At 42.3% G+C, this 11488-nt stretch overlaps 1 protein-coding gene across 4 annotated transcripts in view; it reads right to left on the reverse strand.

Annotated features, from left to right (window-relative positions):
* MAP3K20 (mitogen-activated protein kinase kinase kinase 20) overlaps positions 1–6928 on the reverse strand; it is a 1120268-nt gene extending 1113340 nt beyond the window's left edge. For 2 of the 4 annotated variants that reach the window (XR_013608752.1, XM_078681553.1), the window contains exon 1: positions 6758–6908. The gene's annotated coding sequence lies outside the window, so the exon portion shown is untranslated. Of the gene's footprint in view, positions 1–6757 lie in introns of all 4 variants that reach the window. The other 2 variants (XM_078681552.1, XM_078681555.1) reach the window with 2 other exon arrangements.
* Positions 6929–11488: the final 4560 nt, after the last annotated feature.

Raw genomic sequence — 11488 nt, forward strand, 5'->3', positions numbered from 1 at the left:
CTGAAGAAGTAAGACTGGACCTGCTTGCCTTAATCGTAGGCTCCCCAGAAGTGACTACAAGGCTCAGTTGGCTGACCTCCTGTTTGAGCTACAGGGACACTTCTAGATCCCAAAGGCCTCTCCTGCAACTGCCCTTCTGACCAGCACCAACTGGACCTCCTTAAGCCCTGCTGCTGTTCTCTGGAGGGGGGCCTCCAGGTCTGAGACTCTTGGCTGGCATCAGAGAGTACTCCTCCTGCCCCAAAAGTACATAACTTGAGTTCCTGATGAAGATCCAGAGGTGTTTGGGCTGTTTGCCATCGTTAATGGGCTTCTCATGTCACCTGACCATCATTCACGATGCCTATAGGTGCGAATCTCCTCATGTCACCTGACCATCATTCACGATGCCTATAGGTGCGAATCTCCAGCGACAGCCTGATCTTCGCATCAGCTCCAAGAACCAGCACCAAATAGCAACCGCCCACGACACCCAGCATGCTCTTCACGATGAGGATAGTCTCCTTGCATCGACTGCCAGCGCAAAGCTCCACAGCGGCTCTTCATATGGAACAGGACTCAGAGAAGGTAAAACTATACACTGAGATGAACCTAGACCCTTTATCCGGCCCATGCTTCACAGTGGTCAGTCTGCATTTGTGACTTTGACCAGCACCAGATAACCGCAATTTGTACTTTCTGCTTTTTGGCGCTATTTTCACTAGAAGAATTTTTTTCAATTATAAGTCTGTTTCTACTGATTGGAGTTTTGTCATTTGTGGTGTGATTTTAGTTATTAAAATTATTTCTATTTTTTTTATTGGTTTGGGATTTTTATTGTGTTGTGTTTTCACTTTAGGACTGATTGAGTGCTGCACAAGTACTTCACACATTGCCCCTAAGTTGAAAGTCTGGCTACATTTATGCCAAGTTCCCAGAGGGTTAAACGCAGGTTTATTTAGTGACTTTTGTGGTACACCCTGACAAGGATTGTGTTTATTATTTGAGTAGGGCTTCCTCCCGTCTCAACTAATAACTCAATTACTAACAATATACAAATGGGCAACCAATTCAGACAAATCAGCAATGTTAAGGAAGTGGACTCTCTAAGAGTACTTGGTGAAAAACATCACCAGAACACAAGCTGTGATCCCAAGACTAATCCCTTCTCCTGAAAGAAAATTAAAGAAACATTCTTCCGAAAAAGATATTAAAACAACCAATTGTTTACAAAATTAAGAAAGAAATGGAAGTCAACTTAGAGTGTTTTCTACTATTAACATTATGGGGTCGATTCCGATCCGGTAAAAAGCGCTCCGAATTGCCGTTCGGAGCGTTTTTCCCGTACGAATCGTACCCTGCAACGTCCCCCGTACGTACGATGAAGTACGATCCGTAGCGGGAGCTGGACTCCGTACGAATCGTACAGGGACCGTACAAATGAAATCCCCGTACGATTCTCCCTCGGAACCCGCAGTACGCGACATCTGTACGGTTCGCGGCTGCTTTTTCCGAACCGGCAAGTACGATTTGTGTTGGGTACGTGCCGTACGACCCTTTTTCTACGGGAGCTGAAAACAGCCGTAAAAGCAGAGTTCGCCCCGAAACAGGTACGGATCGGCCCCTCCCGGGTACGGTGCGTACCCCACATGATCGCAGGGGTACGGTGCGTACCCCTGCGATCATGGAGGGGTACGCACCGTTCGGTGTGTATGTGAATGTGTGCTTTTCCGTACGAATCGCCCTTACCTGACGTGGACCGTACGAATCGCGTCCTGATACCCCGGCCCGGATCGTACTCGCCGAGTCGTACGGTGTGTGTACGAGTCGTACAGAAACAGCTCCGGCTGCGAATCGTACGGACGGAAATTATACCGGATCGGAATCGACCCCTATATGTTTAGATAATCATACTTATACTTCAACTTAATGGCTTCAAAACTAACGTAATTCTTAATATTTCGGCTTCCATGATTACCTTTTTTGCAGTTTCGGGGGTTGGTACTATATCATCACAAACAATTATCTCAAATGGTGTTTATTGTTACGGATTTAAAACAATGTATTAGTTGTGCCTTTGCCTTTTTTTGACGATGAAAGAAAAAAAATATTCATAACTGATATGTAGCATGGCAGGTTGTAAAATACTCATTGGAAAAGTCAAATTTGGAATCCACAGTGTCAGTAAAAGATTTTTAAGAGGAATTGTTATATTTATGCCCTTGGGTGCTCCGAAACGTAAATACTATTTCCTCATAGAGCGACTAAAGCTTCTCCTGTTTTAATTAGGTGCAGGAGTACTCAGTTATTATTCAACTAAGCTAGGTCTGTAAGCGGTTTTCAAATACTATAAACCACGCCCTAAATTAATGATAGTTTCTGTATTCAAGGGTTGAGTTTTACCGTCAGCGTCATTAACTTTATTTTAATTTCCATGATTATAAGGGTGGCATATGTGTGAGGAATTTATTTTAATGACACATACTAGCACACAGAGTATTGTAAATAAAACCCTTTTTCATTATACCGGACATTAATGTTGCTTAAAATGCATTTGTAAATTTGTACATTTGTATTCTAACTTCAAACTATTTTTACTTGTGCTATATCTGAAATATATTGTCATTTATTATATCATCTTTACAATAAAAGATTTTGTTACTTCCTATCTGGGTGAACAGTTGTTATCTTTCAGATACTCCCATCTACTATCATCTCACAAACCTTCTAACCTCTGACTGTATCAACCAAGTTGCAATTTGAATAGTTCCAGCCATTAGCATCTAGATAGAACATGGACAAATCCCAGTCACCTATAATCCAATTCATCCAATCTATCAAGGAAAGACAAATCTGTTTACCTTTATCCTTGCCCATTGCCAAGCTTTACTCAAGAAATTCTACTTTTTTTTTGTTTTGGCATAGAAATAACTTCAGTTGTCTCAGTAGCCTGATAAAAGCACAAACAAATACATAAATAAAAATACATACATCTAAACATGCAATGATGGACTCCGCACCAGCCCTCTTAGTCTATTGGTCTGATCAAATGTCATTCAAATTTTCAATCCAACCACCAGCGCACACAGCATGGGGTAATGGGGGTAATTGGTCAGCCCTCTTTAGCTATTGGTGCTCTTGGACTGTGAGTGATGGCATTTTGCCTGAGCACATGCACACATCCACCTTAAAATATGTGGGTCCTTGGTTAGGTGGTGATTCAGTTTTGACTGCTTTATAAATTATACTAATAAGATGTGTGGCTTGTTATTTAAAAAAAACCTTCAGTAGTAAGAGCGATGCATTGATGAATGTTTTTTAATTTACATGTTTACTGAAAGTATAAGGCACGCACAATTAAGTCATGGCATATTTCCATTTGTATTTTTATGACATATGTTTCAAATCAACAGTAAAAGCGTTAACCTGTGCATCATCTTACCATGGGCAGACCTATTGGCTTGTTTATTTTGTATTCATCCTAGAGTTGTTAAAACTGTGTTTTAAATGTACAGTCACTCGAAGCCATTAGTATCTTTTGTCTGTTCACATTAGAATTTCCTGTGTTGTGCCTTAAAACTAAAAAGGGTTATATGCTTGTTCAAAGTATGCAGTATTTACTCAACTTTCAAAATGTATGGAAGAGAATGATTTAATGTCAGACCAACAATACGACTTCAGACCAGGCAGAGGCACATAGTCAGTCAATATATCCATCTGGGAGGATCTAAAACTCACAGAATTAGCTGCCTTCTGCTCCTCAGCCTTTCAGCGACATTTAAAGCTGTCCAACACCACACGCTACAGCAAAGACTCCATCATCTCGGAATACATGAAAATGCTCTAAAGTGGACTGCCTCTTACCTCAGACACAGAGTATGGTTTCCTACCATCTTTCACATGAGCTCCTCACACCCAATAATTTGGCGTCGCACAGGGGTCCATCATATCTCCTCTATTATTCAACATTTACCTAACCCTCTGGCCAGACCTGATTAAATCATTCAACATCACCTGCTACTGCCATGCTGATGACACACAAATCCTTCAAATATTTATGGCCCAGAAGACCTCTACATCTCAAAAATAGACTGAATTTGCAGCATAAATAGAAGTATAATGAGTAACCACCTAAATCTCCAAACCAAAAAGACAGAGGTAATGATGAGCGGACAATGGCAAAAATACCAGCCTACCGCCATATGGCCCAAGAAACTTAAAGTCTCTCCAACAACATGAAGAGAAATCAAACACCTAGAGGTAATCATGGATTCAGACCTATCTTTGATACCACATGTCAACAAAGTAACAAAGAATGTCTCCTACACAATAAAACACTGTGTTGCAGGCCCCACACCTTGAATACCAAAACAAAAACTACAAGCTATCTTCACACTGATAATATCAAAGCTTGACTATGCCAGCAGTCTATTCCTTGGTGATCCAGTTTAATCAAACAAAAACACAACAAATCCAAAATGCTGATGCAACACTCCTCTCTGCCTTCACCCAAGAGAACACATGACTCCAATCCTGCTAGCCTTCCACAGTCCACAAAGCCTCCCAAGGGAAAGGACCACTATATCTACAAGTACAATTCAAGCAATACTAACAAAACAGGATACTATGCTCCCGACTTACACCACAGATCATCATACCACATTATTATAAGAAATTCTTAGGAGGCACTTCTTTATCAGTACAAGCTGCCAAGCTCAGGAATTCGCTACCAGACAAGATTCAAAGAACTGAAGAGCATATACACTTCAGAAGACAGTTGAATACAAGGACATTTCCAAGACAGCTACATCATCCCACAACCCAGGGAGAGAATGTAGAATGCACCTTCAAGTAGGACCACAGTTTACAGTCCACAGATATGAAACAGTCCATCCAGCACACTACTTTCTACATCCATGTGAGTTATAGAGATCTGATCTATAGTTAGTCTGGGCATTACATAGTAACGCCAATTCATATATAACCCTTCTGGCCAACTCCAATACTAATACAATACTGTCAGCTGCCAATTGTGGTGAAGACAGGCTGCGCAATTTCCCTTATATTACTTAATCCTCTTACACTTGAGACATGTCTTCTACAGGTCTTGTCCCCAACTACTGCGCCCGCCCATAAACCAATTGAACAGGCATGGAATAACTGAAGAGATCTGTCACCGAACTACTGACCAATCGGAGAACTCTCATCTAGTCGACCACTGCAGGTCACAACTAGCGACAGTCTATGAACTCTTCTTTACATCTAACAATGACATAGATATAGAACGATAGTAAGAAAGTCCAGATCACTAGATCTTCCATCATATCGCTCTCCAAACTATGCCTGCTCAGGACCCTAAACTTTGAAATAAAATATCTGGAGTTGGACAACCCAGCGCAGTAACCAGATAAGTGGACTATGATGATGAAAAATACCTTAAACTGGCCTGCAGAGCTGCTCAACCCTGCCAGTTCTCCGAAAACCATAACCTGCGTGTCCATCTCTCACATCTTTTGCTAAGCCCCATTACACAATAACCGCTCGTCAATGGTTATCATGCATGAAATGGAGCAGCAACTTCCCACATAGGATAAAAAACAAAATCCTTCCAACCACACACCCTACTCAGCTTAGCATGCTGCCCATGCAGGCTAGTACATAAGTGCCGCACATAGGGGTACTAAGCGTTATTTAAATGTTGCAATACAAATATGTATCTGCGAGGAACCATTGCTGTATTAAAATATTATATCACAGGTTATTTTTTTATTTTATTTAAAGTTTCTATTGCAAGTGTACAGCTCTCGTGGTTATGTAGCTTTAAGATTTCTTTTTTTTGTTTGCTTTTATGTTAGTGACACGCTTTTGGTATAAAAAAAATTGCATCAACTTGCCAAGTCCATACGTACTTGCTTTGGCAATGCGTGTTTGAACGACATTGGTAGCTCACATTTGAAATTCATACAGTGTGAAACAAAAAATCTAAATATATCTGAAATGGTTTAGAAATGGTTGCTTGGTGTTAAGTATTTTTCAACAAGCCAGCATGGCTTTTGGGCATGTATCACTTGCACGTCAGATAAGGAGCCCCCTCTCCACACTTTACAGGATACTTTAATATCTCGTGTTTCATTGCCGTCCGGAGACTTTTAAAGCAAACGCATTACATTATAAATCCCGGGCTCACTTTTGCAATCTCGTTGCAGCCCTGGTGCTAACGCGTGAGGGAATGTGCCCGGGGCCTGGCAGCCAGGGCCAGCCAGCGCTGGGTACATGGAGAGTAATCTCACAACAAAACAAAACACAACAGGCAGTCGGAGGGAAACTTTTTTGATATAGTGTTTCCTGGAATCAATCAAGTGAATTCCGAACACGCAGACTCAGCAAAACAATAACTAGTAACATGCAAGCAGGTTTGCCGGTCTGTCACGTGCAGATAGAGTACATACGTACAGGCTGTGGAGGAATGTAGGTAGTCTACGTGAACTGTAATTGTTGCGCTGACACCAGTTGGGCGCATGGAGGTTTCACTTTCGCGTCAAGGCCCCTCTGCCCATTCAGCCCGCCCGGCACTGACGGCTGGGCGCCTTGTATGGACGCAGGATAGCAGCAACTGCACACAGCGCCTCGATTCCCGGGGTGCAGTGCACGGCGTGGGCACAGTGTGAGGAAACCCAGGGGCGCGGGTAGCGGCGGCTGCACAGGTTTAGGGGGCGGAGGTGCCCTGAACACGGCCAGAAACTCACAAGTCAGACCGGGCGAGGGCGGCGCGTCTTACCTGCTCCTCAGCCGGGTCCCGGGGGTGGGCACCGAGCTCAGCGGGCAGAGGGTGCGGGCGCGGTGTGAGCCTGTCCGAGACTCACGGCCCGAACGCTGCACGGCTGCGCTTCCGGTCTCAAGTGCACCACATTCTTCCTGGTTGACTGTATCCCAATAAACCAGAGACAGAAATAGCACCACCTACCACACGCTGCAGAGTACTTCACAGAGCAGGCTGGTCTAACTGCCCACACCTGTCAGTGCAGCGGGTTAAATGAGAAGCGTGCAAAGTGATGCCAGGTGACCCGAATGCTATAGTGAGGGGCAAACTGTGCACACGCGTGGGGTTTCTGTGACTAGGCAGGGAAATATTAGGATGATTGCCACCCGCAAAGTGACGGGCATTTCATGGCAGGTAAAGGTCATTTTTGTGCCTATTAAAGGGCATGCCATAAGCAATTGAGGGCATACCGCACTCGTAATTATCATTAGTGCAGCAGGTACAGTGGCACCGGGGCCCACTGCACCCAGGTTATGGTTATTTGCTATCCATGCAGGGGTTAGCCCGTCCCAATTCTCTGGTTTACGGAATGGGTTCATCATGGCGCCCTTGCTACGCCACTAAGTGTAGAGGTGAGTTCCTTGTCCAGCCGTTCTAAACGCATGTTGTACTGCGTAGGGGGCCTGCCTTGCCGCACGAGGGCCGCACCTTGCGCAAATAAAAGGCCTTCCATGGCAAGAGGGAGAATCGCCAAAGTTTGGAGGGGCCTTGCCAGTAGCAAGTCACATGAGCCTCTTCACAAAGGCCAGATGCAGTGTGAGGCTTGCAGAACACCCAATCTATGGGAAAATACCTTGCATGACCAGGTCTTCACATGCTTTAAGCATGCAAAGACCACACTTGAAATAATTTTGCATGAGAGTCAACCAGTCAGTGCTGGGCACCCTGGGTTTCCACCCTGGAACCCTGAAAAGGGAGTACAAGTCTTAAAAATGCAAGTGGTGCTTGGTAAATAGAATCAGGTCGACTTCATTGTTTCAGCCTAAAATATAGGCCATACGTTAGACATCACACAATTCAAGATAAAAATTACAGGAAAACAGCACATACATCCGTATTTTGTAAAGCACAAACTACTCCCCCTTAAGAGTCTCAAGGCGCTGGAGGCTGTTGTGGAAATTAATTGAGCTATTGCCCAGAGTCACTGGTGCTGAGCTGAGCTGCAACCTTAGCCGGGATCGTACCAGCCCTCTCCTCCGAAGTCAGCTGCCCTGGTCGCTGTACCACACCTCTCCACTGAAAAAATGTCATCATCATACATATAAGAAATGTGAAAATTGCTTCAGCCCCCCTTCCTGAAGTCTGCTCATTATTAAAAAGTGAAAATCTGATTCCTAATTTACAATTAGATTTTAAAGTGTTAATATTTGACTCAGTTGCATAAAATAGTCTACCCAATACGCGGCCACCCTAACCTGCCGCCTGCAAATAGAGAAAAACTCATGATCGATCCTTTTTCAGGTAAAAACTTTTCTTAGGGGCACTTAACATAAACACAACAATACAGTTCCAATAAAGTGCAAGTGTGTAGTAATTGCGATGACATGTTAGATGATCCAAGTTATGTTTAATACAATATTAAGCATGTGCTGCGCAGCAGCGATATCACATCAGATCAACACACAGCCAACTGCCTCCAGGTTTAAACAGTTATTTAAACAATACAAGGGAACCCAGGGCGCAATAAGCTAGGGACCTTGGGTAGACACTTATTATCAGAGACAATGGTCCCTAGACAAGAAAGGAAATGAACAGAGAATAAATATAGACTAGATAGAACTATATTTCTTTTTTTAAAATGTCCAGCCGGACAGTTAAATATCGTGATAAAAATAATGCAAAGGGAGTTTATCACAAAGTGTGATTGATGTACGTGGGACACCAGCCGATGTCTAACTAACACACTGGGGGGACACAAACAGAAAGGGGGAATGATAGGCAAGGTAGGGTCATCTGAATATCATAAATCATAAGCAGACAATCCACAATATACACATATGCATGCAGAATTTTTGTTCAACTATGCATTTTGTGCATTTTAGGCCGACGACGTTTCAAACCATACATGATATTGGTTCATCCTCAGGACAGTAATAATTGCCTAGAGAAAAAACAATGTAACTATGACCCACGGTAGGGTAAGCTATGAATCAATCAGCGCGTGAATGGCGATCGATTTAGTGGGATTCACGGGAGAGGGTCCGGCGTGAAAAACGGAAGGATCAGAGGGAACGATAACCCTGTTCAATGAATCAAGATAGAAGACTAGTGCAGGTCCACAATGGGGGTCCTTGCACGACGTGAGGGAAACTTCACAAGTTAACAATATTAAGCATGTGCTGCGCAGCAGCGATATCACATCAGATCAGCACACAGCCAACTGCCTCCAGGTTTAAACAAAACACTCTAAAAGGAATGTTCATACAGAACATCTTAACCAAACATTCCAGAATGAATGAAGAGGACACTACATTATCCTCCTCTTCTCAACAAAACAAAAAGAAACAAAAAGAGAATAACCAGGAAATAAAAACAAAAAGAGAATAACAAAAATGAATGCAAAAACTAACCGATAACCATTAGCCATCACATCAGAAGGCTTGAAATGACATAAGTAAATGAGTACATCTTCAGCACAAAGATGATTAGAAAAACATGCAAATTACTAATTACGATATCTGACTGGAATAGTGTGTTGACGGAAACTCCTCCGCACAACAACTGCATCTGGACTAAACTTGTTGTCAGACTCATTAGAACAAGAAGGTGCATTGTCAAACTCATTAGAACCAGATGGTGCAACCTGTTTTGAACCACCAGTGATTTTTACAATGCTTGACAAATTCCACCAGTTTTTAAAATTGACTCTTACTGCATTGCCTCAAACTTTGTCAACAGTAAAAACTTCAGAAAACTTAGAACAACCTTTCTTCGCATGAGTAGGTAATTTAACTCGTACAGTGTCTCCAATTTTAATATCTTTGAAAACCGATCTCTTCCTAGAATCAAAGTACTCCTTTTGTTGACACTGAGCTTGGAAAACATTAGATCTAACAACATCATCCACATCATTCACAGTATTCATTTCAACCCATCTAGCCATCCATCCAGGACATATCTTCGAACTTGGTTTTCTTCCTCTAAGAAGTTCAAAAGGAGAAAATGTCGTGGATGAGTGGGGTGTGGTATGGTAGAACCAAAGCATGGACCTAACAGCATTTTGAACTTTGCACTTACCAGCTAAGGCCCACTGCACACAATTATTTATTACTCTATTCCTACGCTCTACCAAACCATTGGTTTGTGGGTGATAGAGCGCACTTCTCAAATGACTAATCCCGCTTTGGTGCACAAAATTTTCAAATTCTTGACTGACAAATTGAACACCATTATCGCTCACAATGGTATTCGGGAACCATTCTCAGAGAAAAATGTATTTAAGAAAATCAATAACATTATTAGAATTAGGTTCATTGATGAAACGAACATCTGGCCACTTCGAATAATAATCAATTCCCACAATAGCAAATTTTGAATTTGAGGGAAGAGTATTAAAATGTCCTACTAGATCAATTCCAATCTTTTCCCACGGCTTACTTGGAAATTCAATTGGTTGTAAAGGTGGGGTGCTTAATTTCAAACTCTTTTCTGAGCTAGAACAAACAACACATTCACCCACAAAAGTATCGACATCCTTATCCATCTCTGGCCACCACAAGTGTTCACGCAGCCTTCTCTTAGTAAAAGTCTTACCAAGATGGCCTTCATGTGCACCTTTGATAAGTCTGAGTCTCAGTGACTCTGGGGGAATCAATCTATCACCACGCATAAGTAACCCATCTTCAATGGAAACCTCATTTGCAATTTTAACAAAACTCAGCAAGGACAAATGAGCATTCGCCTCTTTTGGCCAACCACCTTTCACACACTTGATGACTTCTGCAAGAACAATATCTTCAGCCAACTTTTCCCTCCATTCTGTTTCACTGATTGCACACATGTCATCCAAAACAACAGCAGCAACAAAACAATTGTCTTCATCATACTTCTCATTTTGATCTCCACATTCAACAGGATGTCTTGAAAAATAATCTGCCCTACTGTTTTTGCAACCCGGGATGTAAGAAATCTCAAAGTCAAATTGTAAAAGTTTTGTTGTTAAACGTGCAATTCTAGGAGTAAGATCTTTAAGTCTATCACCAGACAAAATTGACACAAGTGGGTTGTGATCAGTGCATAACTTAAAATGTTTTAAAAAAAAATATTTTATTCACAGCTGATTGTCATCAATCATAACATTACAGTAGTGATTTTCGAGTGTTACAGCCGGGTTTTATATTTTCTCCCAAACTCAGATCTCCGTATCTTTTAACAGTAATCGTCGCATAGTATATCAGAACATCACATAGGCAATCGTCTCAGATTGTCACGACAGTCACTGTATAAGGTAATGAAATATCATCAATCAAACATCCCACCGTCCACTCACCTCCCCCCACAGTCTCTCAACCAAGAAAAACTAGTCGTCTCCCGGCTATCCAAAGGAGCAATCATTAAGATGAAAGTTGAACATGGGTCTCTTCCCGGTAAGCATAGGTGCTAATGTATGTCATGACGTGGGTCATTCCACCGTATAGTAGTGTTTAACGTAGTGGAATGTGAGTGGGGTCTGGTCCCACTGTTGTGTGT

The sequence above is a fragment of the Lissotriton helveticus genome, chromosome 3_1 (assembly GCF_964261635.1).
Source record: "Lissotriton helveticus chromosome 3_1, aLisHel1.1, whole genome shotgun sequence".
Taxonomy (NCBI): Eukaryota; Metazoa; Chordata; class Amphibia; order Caudata; family Salamandridae; genus Lissotriton; species Lissotriton helveticus.